The sequence below is a fragment of the Colius striatus genome, chromosome 1 (genome assembly GCF_028858725.1).
Source record: "Colius striatus isolate bColStr4 chromosome 1, bColStr4.1.hap1, whole genome shotgun sequence".
Lineage (NCBI taxonomy): Eukaryota > Metazoa > Chordata > Aves > Coliiformes > Coliidae > Colius > Colius striatus.
The window spans coordinates 3322458-3338045 of NC_084759.1; the positions used below are offsets into that span (position 1 = coordinate 3322458).

At 48.2% G+C, this 15588-nt stretch overlaps 1 protein-coding gene across 2 annotated transcripts in view; it reads right to left on the reverse strand.

Annotated features, from left to right (window-relative positions):
* The window catches only part of GAB2 (GRB2 associated binding protein 2), a 102852-nt gene that overhangs the window by 42560 nt on the left and 44704 nt on the right, over positions 1 to 15588 (reverse strand). The window lies entirely within an intron of this gene.

Sequence of the window (15588 nt, forward strand, 5' to 3'; positions counted from 1 at the left end):
TAGAAAAAAGTGCTGTCCCAACCTCCTGACACCCACCATTTAGATATTTGTAAATATTAATGAGATACTCCCTCAGAGACTGAGGAGACTCTTCTCCAGAATGAGCAGCTCCAGATTCTGCAGTCTTTCCTCTTAAGGAAGATGCTCCAGTCCCCTAATCATCTTGGTGGCCTGGCCCAAATCATCAGTTCAATTCTCAAATCCCACCAGTTATCTGAGAGAATTAGATACCAAAATATCACTGTAGCTTAAGATGACTCCAGGAAGTGCTAGTCTTGAGGCTTAGACCAGCCCTATTCCAGCCCAGCTGCAGTTCCAGGACAGGACCCAAATACCCTTCACTCCTTGATATAACACAATTTGTGGGGTGGCATTATCAGCAATCAAAGTGCTGAAATGCCTTCTAGCAGCTTAGATGAGCTCAGGCACTTTGGACACAGTACCCTGGGTACTCTGCCCTTCAAAGAAAACCCTGTGAGCATCACAGTGTGTGTCTGACCATGCCAATCCCATCTCTGTTTAAATGCCAGGATGGAAAAGCTAATAAAACCAAGTGGGGACTGGCTTGTTTTTTTAAATATCAGGAATAATGCCAGGGAGACCCATGGAGAATCCAAGCTTCATTTGTTTTTTGGCATCTTCTGCTCCCTGCTACATGGGAAACTCCTAAGCAGAGGAAAAGGTTATCATCGATTGTTCCGAGCCCTGCCGACAGTGCTCCTCATCCAAACCACTTGGACAACAGCCTCAGGGGGTTACAAGGTTTAAAGCAAACTAGTAAAATAAATGTCAGCCATCAGCCCTGACACTGGGAGCTGCAGCCCACTGTCCCCACACCAAATGCAGATGGGAGTCCACGGGAATGGAAATAGGCACAACAACATGTTGAATGCTGTGACTTATATTACAACAGAGAATCACACAGGTGTAACTGGAAGGGGTTTTTTGCGGGGGCGAGTAGGATGGACTCTCCATGAGCATCCTGGCTGCTTCAGGAGGGATGCAATGAGTGAGAGACCACCTTGAGCTGCTCCCCATTTAGTCTGGAGAAGAGGAGACTGAGGGGGGAATCTCATTAATATTAATAAATATCTAAATGGTGAGTATCAGGAGGTTGGGACATCCCTTTTTTCAATGGTATCTAGTGACAGGACAAGGGGTGATGGGATGAAGCTGGAACACAAAAAAGTTCCATTTAAACATAAGGAGAAACTATTTCACTGTGAAGTGAGGGAGCCCTGGTCCATGCTGCCCAGGGAGGGTGTGGAGGCTCCTTCCTTGGAGGGCCTCAAGACCTGTCTGGACACATTCCTGTGTGACCTGATCTAGGTGGGAGATGCTTCTGCAGGGGGGTTGGACTGGATGATCTCTAAAGGTCCCTTCCAACCCCTACCATTCTATGATTCTACGATTGCAGAGCTTTGCTGCCTTACAGAGGGCTGAGCTCCCATAGCATATGGAAGAAAAAGACTACACCTAAGCATAGTCCTTAAGACATCTGAGTCTGGTCAGGATGGCTTTGCAAACAGTGAAGACTCAAGGTGTGCATGAACAACAGGGGCTGGATATAGCCCAAGAGGATGAGCAGTGTGATGTGGGTTATTACCAGCACTCCTGCATTATCCAACAGACTTTAGTTTGCACTAACAGATGCCAGGGGAGGGGATGTGATCCCCACTGTCTCAGCTGTGGATATTTGCTTTTTTTTTAATTTGTTTTATATTTGTTTAAGAAAATCAGCATTTTTGGGGTTCATATGGTTATGAGAGGTTGGGAAGCCCATGATGTATCTGAGAAGGAAGAACTGACAGCCACAAACATCTTTAGTATGCCCAGAGACAGCAAGGTGAGCTGTGTGCTGGGAACTCCATGATGCTCCCTGGGAGGTGGCCATAACCCTCTGAGGCTTTGCATGTTGGCGACGGGCACGTGCAAGAGGTCAGCCAGCCATCTGCACAATTCAGCCATCCCACAGTTCTGGAGAATCTGATAACTGAAATAAGGGTAAGAAACCCTTACTATGTTTTCTCTGACTGGCTTGATTCACATGGTGCTTCTCAAAGGCTTAAAAATAGCTTTTGTTGGCGTCTTTGAGATTTGTAGCCAAATTAGTTTTGCACTAATTCTCAAACTGGCTCCCGGTGCCAGCAAAGCAACTTCAGTGCAATCTTCCAAATGCAGTGGAGCAGCAAATTGCTTAGCAAGAGGACGTGAAAAGCTGGCAAATTTGAGTTTTATCTAGGAGACATTCACCCACTTTTCATCAAAATGTCTGCTTTTAGATTAACCCCCTTACACTGCAGGGCTGCATCCATCAGAGAGGTAAAAACCCCCTATTTCACCAGGTAGCAGCAAGAATTTGTTAGTCCATGTCCTAAAAACAGATCACTCAAATCATTTTTTTCTAGTTCTAGGTGGAAACCCTTCCTTTAGCTTCTTCCTATTAACAATGAGCCACTTCTTTGCAGACATTTGGCAGCACTAAGACACGGGCACACGTCAGGGGGGGATTGAAAGAATCATAGAATGATAGGGGTTGGAAGGGACCTTTAGAGAACATCTAGTCCAATCCCTAAAGAAAGACCAAAGAAAGAAGAACAAGTTTGTTCAACCACATGAACCACGACCTGAACGAAAACACATCCAGCACCAGTTCTTGCTCATCGCTTTATAACTATTCAGAGTCAAGCCTTGAAGCATCTCTTCATGGCTGAGGAGTTGCATTTAAAAACCCACAAAGCACAGAAACTAGACTCCAGAATTTAAAACTTTCATGGAAAAAGGAGGAAGCACTGCAAGCAAGGCCAATGATGCTGCCACAGCTTCCCTTTTTATTGCCAATGAGAGAGTAACAACTTCTCTAGTTCTCTTTGGTATGTCTGGTAGCAATGGAAAGCCCCACACAGTCAATATTTGTCAGAGAAAACAGGATAACACACGCAGTCTGGTGTGTTGGATAAATCCTGACATAAGCTGGTTGCAAAAGAATTGCTGTTGTGTGTTGGGTGTGTGCGTGGAGCTGTTTTTCACTTGGTAACAGGGGAAGGAGGCTGCAGTGGTGGCCCCTGTTCTTGAAACCTTCCCCAGCTCTAAGTCAGACCTACCTCTGTCTCTGGAAATGGCATCAAATTGAACCAGGGGAGGTTTAGATTGGACATTAGAAAGAACTTTTCCACCAAGAGGGTTATTAAGCATTGGAACAGATTGCCCAGGGAGGTGGTGGAGTCTCCATCCTTGGAGATACTTAAAAGATGGATAGATGAGGTTCTGAGGGCCATGGGTTAGTGGTGGGCTTGGCAGTGTGAGGTGAGTGGTTGGACTTGGTCATCATAATGATCCTTTCCAACCAAACAAATTCTAGGATTCTATTTTATGACATTAATTTGTTTTCTTCCCCAAGTCAAGTAGTCATGTCTGTTTTGCCCAGGACTGTAAGTGATGAGTGAGCCCACTCTGTCCTCTCCAAAAGGCCCTCAGTATCTTTTCTCTTCCCTGTCCTGCCACGGAGGGCCAGGGGAGGAGAGTGTGTGAATGGCTGTGTCATTCTTGTCCCCAGCTGAGCCTAAAACCACAACATCTTGCCAGGACAAAATTTATTGGGAAGCTTCAGGAGGTGAAGTACCACTGGAGTGTGGGATCCTTGAACAGGGCGACAGTCCCATCAAGCTGGATGACCACCCTGTCCATCTCCTGATGGTAAGAGTCACTGGTGTTCTTTTAAAATAGCTTCTGGCCCAGAAAAAATAGCTCATGGCAAAAACCTTTAGACTGTCTGTCCTGGACAGGCAGCTGCAGGCAGTGCAGCTGGATGCAACTCCCACCACATGTCCCTGCAGCAGGACTGGCCCTTCCTGCCTCCTAAGATCAGCCTCTGAGCCAGAGGAATAAGCACTGGCCTTTAGAATAGAATAGAAGGAAATAATAAAGAAATAGCCAGGAATCTTCTTATTTTTTATGAAGATTTTTTTCCCCATTTCTTTGAATTTTTGAGCACTGAGCTCAGCAAGTGTATTTTAGTTCTTCCCTGTGGATTTGCTAAGTCTCCATTAGGAAAAGAGCTCAACTCGTGTTTGCTGGGCTTGGGTTGCTCTCATGAGCATCTCATGGCACTTATCTAAGCTTCCTTCAACATATAGTGAAACATAGCAAGAGACAAACAGCCTGTAGCACATGGACCATCCCCTTGGGACACCTACTTCCTTATTCAAAACTGTCAATATCACTCAAACCTCCCATGTTTAAGCTTCCCTAGAATGTTACCTTCTTGCAAGAAGGTGACTTAAAAGTCTACTGGCCACCATCTGCAACAGCATTAGGATGCACAGGATCCATACATGCACAGCAATCGCAGCCATGCCAAACCAGTGGAGGATGGAGCTTCATGTGAACAAACACACTGTTTCCAAGACCCCCTTCTCCCACCATCACTTCATGGGGCTGTGATGGCCAATGTTTCTTTCCCCACCTGAATTTTCTTTCTCATAGAATCATAGAATGGGAGGGGTTGGAAGGGACCTTTAGAGATTGCCTAGTCCAACCTCCTTGCAGAAGCAGGTCAACCTAGATCAGGTCACATAGGAACATGTCCAGGTGGGTCTTGAAGACCTCCAAGGAAGGAGACTCCACAACCCCTTATTTCTCTTTCTCCCCTGCACCCTTCAAGTCTCTGTTGCTGTCAGCCCCCTCCTGCCAAAGCACTGTTCCTCAGCAACATGTGGTGCAAGCCAAGAGCTGTGTTTGTTTAACAGCTTTACAACTCAGAGGCCAACAACTTAGCAGCCATAAAATGGTGCCTTTGCAGCACAGATTTCCAGCTGTGTGGTCCTTTGCCTGCATCAGATTGCTTCATAGTTAAGCTACAGCTGCTAAAGGCCTTTAATATAATTGAGAAAGATTTTGATGCTTTTAGAGACTTGATTGTTAAAAAAATATCCCATCAAGCCAGCAGTGCAATGCAAACCCTCCCTGGGTGCTGCGAAATGCTGCTTGATTGCTTTCCACCTCAACATGCCATGGCATGTTAAAGTGCCATGGCAAGTTAAAGTTTACAGAAATGGGCCCTTTCCAGCTGGATGCTGCCTGGAATTGCTGGCTTTATGGCTTGGGACAGTTGGGTTGGCAGAGATAAAGCAGTGCTGCTGGGTTCACCTAGCAGGGATGCTCAGGCACTGGTAAGGACACTTACTATCCCCTCAAGCTGGGTGAGGAACCAGCAGAAGTAGGTGTTCTTGAGCAACCAAGATAGCATCATGAGAGATCTGACCACACAATGAGTGAGGTCCCTCATGTCCCCTGTGACTGTCCTGATGGTGCAATGTTGTGACAGAGATGACAGGGTCAGAGCAGAGGGCTCAGACTGTCCCTTGTTGGAGAATCTGGGGACTCCAAGTGCATAATAACCCAAGAGCAATTAAGGACAGGTTAAACAGAAGCTTTGTTAATTATGATCATAGTGAGAGGACATTCAGAGAGCATCTCCCTCTGTGCTCCCCTGTTCTCTGTCAAGTGATTGCAGAGACCCAGCCTAAATACTGTTTCAGGAAAAAATTAAAGAGGTGAGGAAAATACTAATTTCAATGTTAGTAAGGCCAGGTATCCATTCCTGGGGAGCTTGCTAACTGCTACAATCCTAGGAAGGAGTCAAATGGAGAGATGGCTCTTGGGAGGCCTGTAGGAGTGGCCCACCCAGTGTTAGCTCAGCTCGTAACTGAGGAGTTGGAAACAGTCACAGACTGACAGCTTTTAGTTGAAAGGAATGTTCTTTTAATTTGGATAAACTTCAGAGCCAGATATCTCAAATCTTAATAATTTTACCACCATAACCTTATGGCATATGTGGGGATAGGGAGAGAAGAGAGGAGAGAGATAAATCTCTATTTCTCAGGAAATCTCTCTGCCCTGCTCCTGCTCCTGCTCCCCACACTGCTACCTTTGTCTCTGTGAGCACAGCACACTAACAGTGTGAAATAAACCTTCCAAAATCTGATATGTCACAAATCGCAGGATCTAATCTGAGCTGGCAGGCAGGATGAGTGACCTCGCTCTGACATCAGGCAAATTTCTCACACCAGGATGAAGCCAGGAACTGAGTGATTCAGGTAGGAAACCCCACAGTGGGGCAAGCAGGCATTTCTGTCCTGGCTTTGCCCAGAACCAGGGAGTCCTGGGTGCAGGAAGGCTCCTGTCATTGCCCCCGTGGCCACCACCTGCTGCTGGGGATGCCACCATGCCCACAAAATGCCCCAACCCTGTCCCAGCGTCATATGCCCTGTGGGGAGCAGAGTGGTCTAGCATCTCATCAAGAATGTTCACTCTCCATTTAGAATCATAGAATGGTGGGGGTTGGAAGGGACCTTTAGAGATCATCCAGTCCAACCCTCCTGCAGAAGGAGGTCCACCTAGATCAGGTCACACAGGAACGTGTCCAGGTGGGTCCCGAAGACTTCCAAGGAAGGAGCCTCCACACCCTCCCTGGGCAGCCTGTGCCAGGGCTCCTTCATCTCACCCTGAAATAGTTTTTCCTTACCCCTTGTCCTGTTGCTAGATACCATAGAATGCTTTCCTGGTGCATCTGCTGTTGCAAAGAGGAGCTCGTGCTCCAGGAATATGCAAGAAGGACCATGATGCCTGGAAAGGTCTCACTGTTCTTCCCAGCCACTGCGTCCCCTTGCTGTCCCCCACTTTACCATACTGGTAAGATCTTCCCTGGGAAAGGGGGAATAAAGATGATGGGGGTATCCTGAGAGCATATTTCAAGTGGCTTGACTTGTTCAGTGATGGTATTGTTTTTGCAATTTGGAGATGAACTCCTTGTTCATCTGGAGTGCTGTGTCCAGTTCTGGGTTCCTCAGTTTCAGGGAGACAGGGAAGTGCTGGAGAGAGGGCCACCAAGATGCTGAGGGGGTAGAACATGTGTGTGAGGAGGAAAGGCTCTGGGACCTCGGCCTGTTCAGCCTGGAGAAGGTTGCAGGGTAATCTCATCAACACAAGTACCTAGAGGGTGAATGCCAAGAGCATAGGGCGACAATTTTTTCTGTAGTACAGAGTGACAGGACTAAGGGTAATGGACAAAAGCTGGCACATAAAAAGTTACAGTTGAAAACAAGGAAAAGCTTTACTGTAAGGGTGAGAGAGTCCTGGCACAAGCTGCCCAGGGAGGGTGTGGAGTCTCCTTCTTGGGAGGTTTCCAAACCCACCTGGACACGTTCCTGTGCCCCCTGATTGAGGGGAACCTGCTCTAGCAAGGGCTTGAGGTGGATGATCTTTATAAGTCCAACCCCCAATATTCTATGATTGTATGATCCCAGGCTGGTGGGGCTATTGTCCTGTCCAAGGGTCCCATCCTCTAGGAAAACTGACTGCAACCATTGGCAGTGGGGCTGCTCCTGCCCTCGTCACCTCATCTCCTCCTGCCACCAGTGAGTATCACCTGCTAACAGCATCAGCGAGTAAAACCCCATACAGGAGGACTGGAGAATAACCTATTAATGACCTGTATAATAACGTTGTCTGCTTCTGTCCCTGGGTGCTTTTTATTTCATCTGATGGACAGCAGGATGCTAGTTTTATTATTCATGCAAGAACACCTCTCCCCTCCCTGTGTTAGCGCTAACTTGGAGGAAATGCAGCTTGAAAGATTTGCAAGCAGTGAGAAAGCCTTCGTGTCTGCCCAGGTAACGGTTCTGCTGGCTAATTGCCCCCACAAACCCCTCATGTTCCTGAGCCCTAAAGCACATAGGAGCTCCCTGAGCCCCCTCCTGCCCTTCCAGACCCCCTCTCCCCAGGCTCTCCAAGCACCTTCTCCTTGCCTGCTACCTGCTCACAGCACCTTTCAACACCATGCTGGGAACAGACAGATCCAAACCCCACTCCTCTCACCCTTCAAAGGGAGGGAGACTGATCCCTGCTAATCACGTCTGCTGTGGCTGAGTTCACGGCGAGTTCATTGGCAGCACTGCTTCAGGGGAGGTTTGATTGGCAGCGTTAATAACGCTGCACTACCGTGGCAAGACCCCACTGGGTACAGGAAACCTTGCTGGAGTACAAGGTGGCTCTTCCGTGGCTTGCTGGGGGATGCAGGGAAGTAACAACGATGCAAAACCCCTCCCAACCCAGAATGTGTCTCAGACTGTCAAAATGCCCTTCTCTCCCGGGTTTTTTCCCCCACTGCTGGAGTCGTGATCAGGCTTTGAAGCACACACTGAATCGCTACGTGCGAAATCCACTCGAGGGTGGCACGACCCAAATGTCACTCACGGTGGGGCTGAGACGGGGCTTTAAGGAGGGGAGACTCAAACACAGATTCAGGTCTGTCTGCAAGATCACTTAAATACCCATAAGCTTAAAAAACAGCTCCTGCCATCAGAGATGTTTACTAGCAGGGAAGGAAGGGGTTGGGATGTCTTGGAGATAAAGTGGTGTGAGCTGGAGGGACCCGCTCCCCGCTGCGGGACTCTGCGAACGCAACGGGCGAGGAGGCAGTGACACAATGTGGAAAACATTTCCCTCTGTATTTGTTTTACGGGAGTTCTCCTGTTGGAAAGATTTCAGTAGCTCAGTGCTGCACGGTCAATCTTAGGAAAATACAGATGTCTCTCTGGGATGTGAGGGCACTGACTGTTTCTGCTGGGATGTTGAAGTGCCTGATTAAGGGTGGGATAGAAAAACAAAATACCAAGTAGTGAGGTTGTACTTACACCACCAGACAAGATGTGACTGTCTGAGAAAGAAGGACAAAGGGAAAACCCTGGGGTGGGCCAGAAGTGCTCCTACCTGGGGATGTAGAGAGGATGGAGCCAAACTCTACTGGGAAATGCACAAGAGGCAATGGGAAGGTCCCATTAGATGTAAGGTAGAAGTTTCACAATGAGTAGTAGGGCAAAAAAATCAGATGGGGTTATGTTTGTCTTTGGAGATATTAAAAACCTGCCTGGACAAGACCAGGAGTAATTTATCTCCAGAGTTTGCCTTAACTTCAACCTGGCTCTGCTTTGAGCAGGAGGCTGGTCCAGAGACCTCCAAAGGTCCCTTCTGAGCTCAGTTATCTCCAAATCCAATTTACTTTTCCATTATTAGATCCATCTCCCAGTGAGAAGTGTCGAACTTGTCAACCTGGTGAGACTGCTCAGACCTCAAGTACAGACATCTTCCTCCCAAGAGTCCTCAGCATTTAGCATCAGAAAGGGCAACATTGGCACTTTTTAACTCTTCTGGAGTAAAACGATCTTTTCTGGGTAATTCCCTCTGCTGAAAGCTGTAAGGCAGCTTTGTCAGCTGTAAGGTGCTGAGAAGGAACAGGGTTCAAAGGAGTGAGCTGGATCCCAGCTCCTGCCCCAGGGCTGTCTGTAAATGGTTCATGTGCAGGGCCTTCACTGAGTCCTTGTCACAGTACCATGGGTTTTGTTATCTGGAAGTATTTTCTGGTATTCAGCCCTAGTCTGTACTCCACTCTGTTATTCCTAGCTTAAATCTCTCCCCTGGCCATGCCGTGGCACACCCTTTGCAGGAGGACCAGAGAGGGACCCAAAGGAGGTGCATGGAGATGAGTGTCCCTGGTGACTCCCTGGGAATCTTCAGGACACACGGGGAAGGGGTGAGACGACACTGTTATGGTCTCTGCTCCAAGCCCCCATCAGCCAGCCTGAGAAAAACAGTACAGCAAACGAGATCACATCCTACAAAAGCAATGCTGCAAGCATTACCCCAGGGCCCTCAAGCAATTGCAGTGAGCCTCCAGACATCTGTCTGAGATTGATATAGAAGCCATGGCCACTAAAAGGGATTTTTTCATCCTCAGCCTTGAGGTGCTTTGTTTTTGTCAATGCTGGACCCCAGGGTGATTCCCATCCCCTGCATTTGCCCTGGCTGCATCCTGCCTTGAATGCTGGAGTAAGCTGTGGGATGATAACACTGCTGCATTGCCTTGATGGGCACAAGCATGAGGCTCTGCCACATGAGCAATGAAGTGAGCACCAAACTGCATCACCCTCATCCCCCACTGTCACTGGCGCAGTGCCGCAGGGGCTGGCTCACACTTCGCTGACTCTTTGAAAGTTGACATGGACAAGGGGCTGTGACAACTAAACAAAATGCCCTAGGAGCTTATTATGTGATATTGCTTTTATCATCTATATTATAATACTATAGTTACATTTATTTTACGTGATGTATGTTGAGACTGGTGTTTCTCAAGTCTGTCTGCAACACCCAGTCACTGCCATTGCCTACACTCAACTTGGTGAACGGAGTTAAATCCATCTGAGTTAAATATGCTGAGTGATATGGTTTAGTTTAGTGATGGGCCTGGCAGTGTTAGGTTAGTGGTTGAACTCAATGGTCTTTTCCAACTGTAATGATTCTTTGTTTCTACGATTCTCTCCAGTTGTTGGCTGGTCACCAGTGTGTTCCCCAGGGCTCAGTGCTGGGGCCTGTTCTGTTTAACATCTGTATCAATGATCTGAGTGAGGGGATCAAGGGCACCCTCAGTCAGTTTGCAGATGACATAATGCTGGGTAAGAGCATAGATCTGCTTGAGGGCAGGAAGGGTCTGCAGAGGGCCCTGGGCAGGCTGGAGCCATGGGCCGAGGGCAATGGGATGAGGCTGAACAAGGGCAAGGGCCAAATCCTGCCCTTGGGCCACCCCAAGGCCAGGCAGCTCCAGGCTGGGGCAGAGGGGCTGGGAAGCTGCTGGAGGGAAAGGGCCTGGGGGGGTTGGTGGCAGGGGCTGAACAGGAGGCAGCAGCGTGGCCAGGGGGGCAAGAAGGCCAAGGGCAGCCTGGCTGGGCTCAGCAGTGGGGTGGCAGCAGCCCCAGGGCAGTGCCCAGCCCCTGTGCTGGGCCCTGGGGAGGCCGCAGCTCCAGGGCTGTGTCAGTGCTGGGCCCCTCACTCACTGCCACAGGGACACTGAGGGGCTGCAGCGTGGCCAGAGTCGGGCACAGAGCTGGGGAAGGGGCTGGAGCACAAGGGTGCTGGGGAGGGGCTGAGGGAATGTGAGTGTTGAGCCTGGAGAAGAGGAGCCTGAGGGGACACAGCAGCACTCTCTGACACTCCCTCACAGGAGGCTGCAGTGAGCTGGGGGCTGGTCTCTGCTCCCAAGTAATGAGTGACAGGACAAGAGAAAATGAGCTCAAGTTGCCCCAGGGGAGGTTTAGATTGGAGCTGAGGAAGAACTTTTTCCCTGAGAGGGTTGTCAGCCCATGTCAGGCTGCCCAGGGAGCTGGGGAAGTCCTCATCCCTGGAGACGCAAAAGCCATGGAGCTGAGGTGCTGAGAGCCATGGGTTAGTGATGGACTTGGCAGTGCGAGGTGAGGAGTTGGACTCAATGATTTAAAGGTCTTTTCGAGCCAAAATGTTCCATGATCCTATGGAGGTGAGCAGGAGCTGACCACTCTGCTGGGGTAAATCACCTCACGCCACACCAGCACACCAACAGCAAGAGTGGAGTTTACTTTGCTTTTTCAACTAATGGAAGAAAAAGCAAACTTCTCAGAGATTTTTTTTCCCTCCTGAGACTTGGTATCAGGCTCTGATAAGTGCTTTCCCGACCATTACACAAGCAGGGCTGGACATGGGAACACAAACGACTCTGAGCACAGTATTTTGATAACTGAGTTTTTCTGGCTTTCTGGCCCCTGCAAGAGAAAAATAAATCCCACAGCACTGTCAGCAATTTCCCTTCCCTCAACCCTAGTTTTGGACTACCCCAAATGGACTTTGGACTACCCCATTGGACTACCCTGTTGGTGCTACTCCAAGAATATGGATCTTCCCCCAGAAAACACCACACTGTGCTGGAAGGGGCCATGGATCCTGCCCCAGGCTTCCTCAGCCAACGTATGCCAGTGTCTGGCCACATAAAACATTGTAGGGATGCTTTGCCCAGTGAGAGCCCAGCAATGGGAAAGAAAATACATCTCCTCTCTGCCTTCTCCCAGAGGCTGTGGCTGCTCTCCCTCTGTATCACCTCTCATCAGCCTCCTGTGACATCCAGGAAGGTGCTTAGGAGAGGACAAGGCTCACTTTCAGCAGGCTTGAGCTTGGCTATGAGACATTTTCAAAGCAGAGCATTGTATTTTGGCTATATTTTGTCCCACATCCATGAGCACCCATGAGCCCCAGATGGAGATTGGGACTTTTATAAGAAACAGGTTTCCTGGACAGTGAACCCTTCCCAAACCCCGCATGCCACTTGTGTTTCAAAGCAAAGCTGACCTAAACCAACACTTTTGAACCAAGAAAAGAATCTGAAAAAGCCAATTTGAGGTTCAGTTCCAATCATTTTGAGATTGGCACCTGTGTCTGCTCTAGGACCGAATCCCATAATTAAACTACTTTGGCCTCAATCTCTCAGGCAAAGACAGATGGAAACACAGATGGACATAGAGATGGACAACAGGAATGAGAGGTGTGTCAGGACACAGACCAATAAATCACTTCCTTGACCCCCTGGCTGTAATCATGTTGCTTTTTTCCTTGAGGAAATCTCCCCTTTTTTATGTCTCGTTTATGTCTAGCTTTGGTCAGCTTGCACATACTTGTTTGAGCTATTTGCTTACAGAGAGAATAACTTTTTGATACAAAAATGTATACTCACATCTAGGTGTTGGTTCAGATATTTAAGTGGCTTTGGCACATCCAGATAGATTCCCTTTTGGAGGAATCAAAACTTAAATACCCCTTAAATATTTCTGACTCTACTGGGAATGCATATATAGGGCTACTATGGGACTGATCCACCAGGCTGGTGGTATCCATCAGTTGGTATCAGACCCAGAGGACACCTTCTACTCTAAGAATACATGAGATTCTACACCTTCAAGCTCCTGGTCTGCTCTTGTGGAGGCAAAGCTCTCCCTTTTGCCCATGATCAGTGGTAGTCTTAGCATCCCCATATAAATTATCTTCAGTTAAACCCAAGGGTTGTTTTGTGAACAGGTTAATATTTGAGCAAAGCTGCTGCACTCTGAGCCAAACCCAGACCTTTTGCAAAGGCAATGGTGACAGTAGTATAGTCTCTGTACTTGGCACAGTCCATATATTTCAGTATGGGCTTTACAAGAGAGATGGGCAATGTCTGGGGGGACCGTGGGATGGATGACAGAAGGAAATGGGAACACTTTTACTCCAAAAAGTGAGCAAATATCTCACGAGTGGGTCAGATGCAACCATACCCAGAGACCACTCTGTGCTCTGCCTGCAGTCATCCCAGAGGGAAAAAAACACGTAAGTACACCCCAGAAGCCTATTTTAGATGAAGGAGGATGGGAAGCAGCCCTGTTCTATCTCTAAACTAGGAGGCGTGGGTGGAAAGGAGGAATGGGCCTGATTTGGCTCACATTGAACTCTCAGTCTCCTGGACAACCCTTTGCATCTCACAGTAGCAAGCTGAGCAGCATGGCCAGCATGAGAGTTCCTGGCACAATGGGGGCAACAAGGATGATCAAAGGCCTGGAAGAGCCTCTCTGCAGGGAACTCTTAAGTGGGATAGGGCTCCTCTCTCTTTTTTGTAGGAGTTTTGAACTCCATTTCTCACTTTTGCCCACTTTTAATGTGTTTGGCCTCAAATCCTTCTGCCTCTTTATCTTGCCAAAATACCAATGGCACTCACCTGTGGGTGGTTTCTCATAGCTTAGTTGAATTTGGGACATGGGGCTCATTCGTGCTGCTTAAAAGGGCACCCTAATGAGTGCTTCTTTAATGTGTAAGCTCATGTGAAAGCCTTCCCTCAGTTGAAAGAGGATTTCTCTCCTCTTCCAACTCATCCTTTTAGATGAAACTCGCAGAGACCTAATTATCTCATCTTGCTGTCAGGCCCCTCTGAAACCTGCTGAGGGATTTACTGGTTTCCAGGAGACACTCAGAGAAGGCACTTGCACATCCAGACACATCCTGAGGCTCTCCATCAGGCGTGTGGAGCTCACAGCCCTGACCACTGGTCTCCTGGCAGGCACCACGACCAGGCATTTCAGCTCAGGGGCTGGAGGGCAGCAGAGGGTAACTCAGGGTGTACATGGGGACAACCCCAGATCTGCACAACACAAGGGTCTGAATCTCATTTGTTGCATAGCTTGGTTGAGGATGGGGAGCTGAACTATAATGATTTTGAGTTCAAGCCTGCCACAGTGAATGAGGTACATCTCTCCAGATGTCCCCAGTAGCTGAAACATCTGCCAGTCACAGTAGTTGGTTGGAGTCTGTGCTGAGTCCTCACAACACTTCTATTCCCCCAACCCTATTTCCTAAACAGAGGGAAATTTCCTGCAGGTTCCTCCCTTACCTGTGTGAGTCACAGACTCAGGCACTCCAGGTCTCTTGAGGGTCCTTCCAACCTGAATTATTCAATGATTTCTTCTATGTCCCAGGCCCTTAATTAACACCACATTTATGTCCATATGGACCCCAGTGACTGCTCATTTGTCCTTGTATTCAGCCACGACCTCCAGAAACAAAAAGCAAGGAGGGGGCTGCCTCTAATCTGTCACTTTGTGGCTTTGGCATCTTGCAAAGGGCTGTTGTAATGACCTTCTCCACTAGACTGGAGTGTCTTTAGCACCTTCAGGGGAGAAAATATCACAATCATCTGTGTACTCCAACCTCTCAGCTCTTCCAAAAAGCTAACCAGCTGCCAGCCCAAGCATTTTCTGTGCTAAACATCATTTCTGCAATACTTTCATGTTGCCTTTCTTCCTCTTTGGTATTGATATTAGTAGCTGGCTACTCTAACACGTCTTGCCGTTGCTGTATGTAAGGAAAAATACATGCACCTCCTGCCCCTTCATTTAGACATCAAAGGTCACTCACTGCAGCTGTTTCTGCTGCAGCCTCGACTCAGGTGCTGCTTGTGCAGTTTCTATCTACCAAACCCATAACACTCTGCATTTGGTGCTTCGTTGCCCCTCTCTGTAGGAACAATCTGAATTTCTTCTCATTTTATGTGCAATTTTTGCATTGAGCTGTCTTCTAGCATATTTCTTTTCAAACAGGCTCTGCTTGCCAAGTCATTGCCAGACTGCCTCGTCTGATGAATTTGTCCTCAACATGTGCCGTTTCATTACCCTTTGTGCCACTGGCAGCCTCTCCCCACAGGAGTCATCAGACCTGCTTCACTTCAGGTTTCAAGTCACTTGCCACATGTTTGGGGCTGCATGGGCTGCCTTCCCTACCCTATAGCTGTCCTGTCATTAGCAGAACCATGGGCTGCACCATTTTGCCCAGGACTGATGCTGTGCATCAACCTTTTGCTGCCTAGGGAGTCTCTTCTGAACATTTCTTCTACCTTAAATAGCTTCCTTATTCAGGATTAACCTAATCCTTTTCTCCTCATATCTGGAAAGCTGTTGTCTTCTTTTCCCATGCTCTGGGTGAAAGCAGTAAGATTGCTGCTTTCAGGACATCCATGAGCTTCCCTGCAGATACTTTGCAGATACTGCTCTGCTCATCTCTTCCACAAATACCAGATTTTCAAAGCTCTCCATGGTCCTCCAGTGATGAGACCCCTTCTGAAAACCAAGTGGCCATTGAGAGTTTTGGTTGAGGCAGAGGGCTTTAGGAGAGGTAGTCTCTAGAGACCATCCACACAGAATTTGGAAG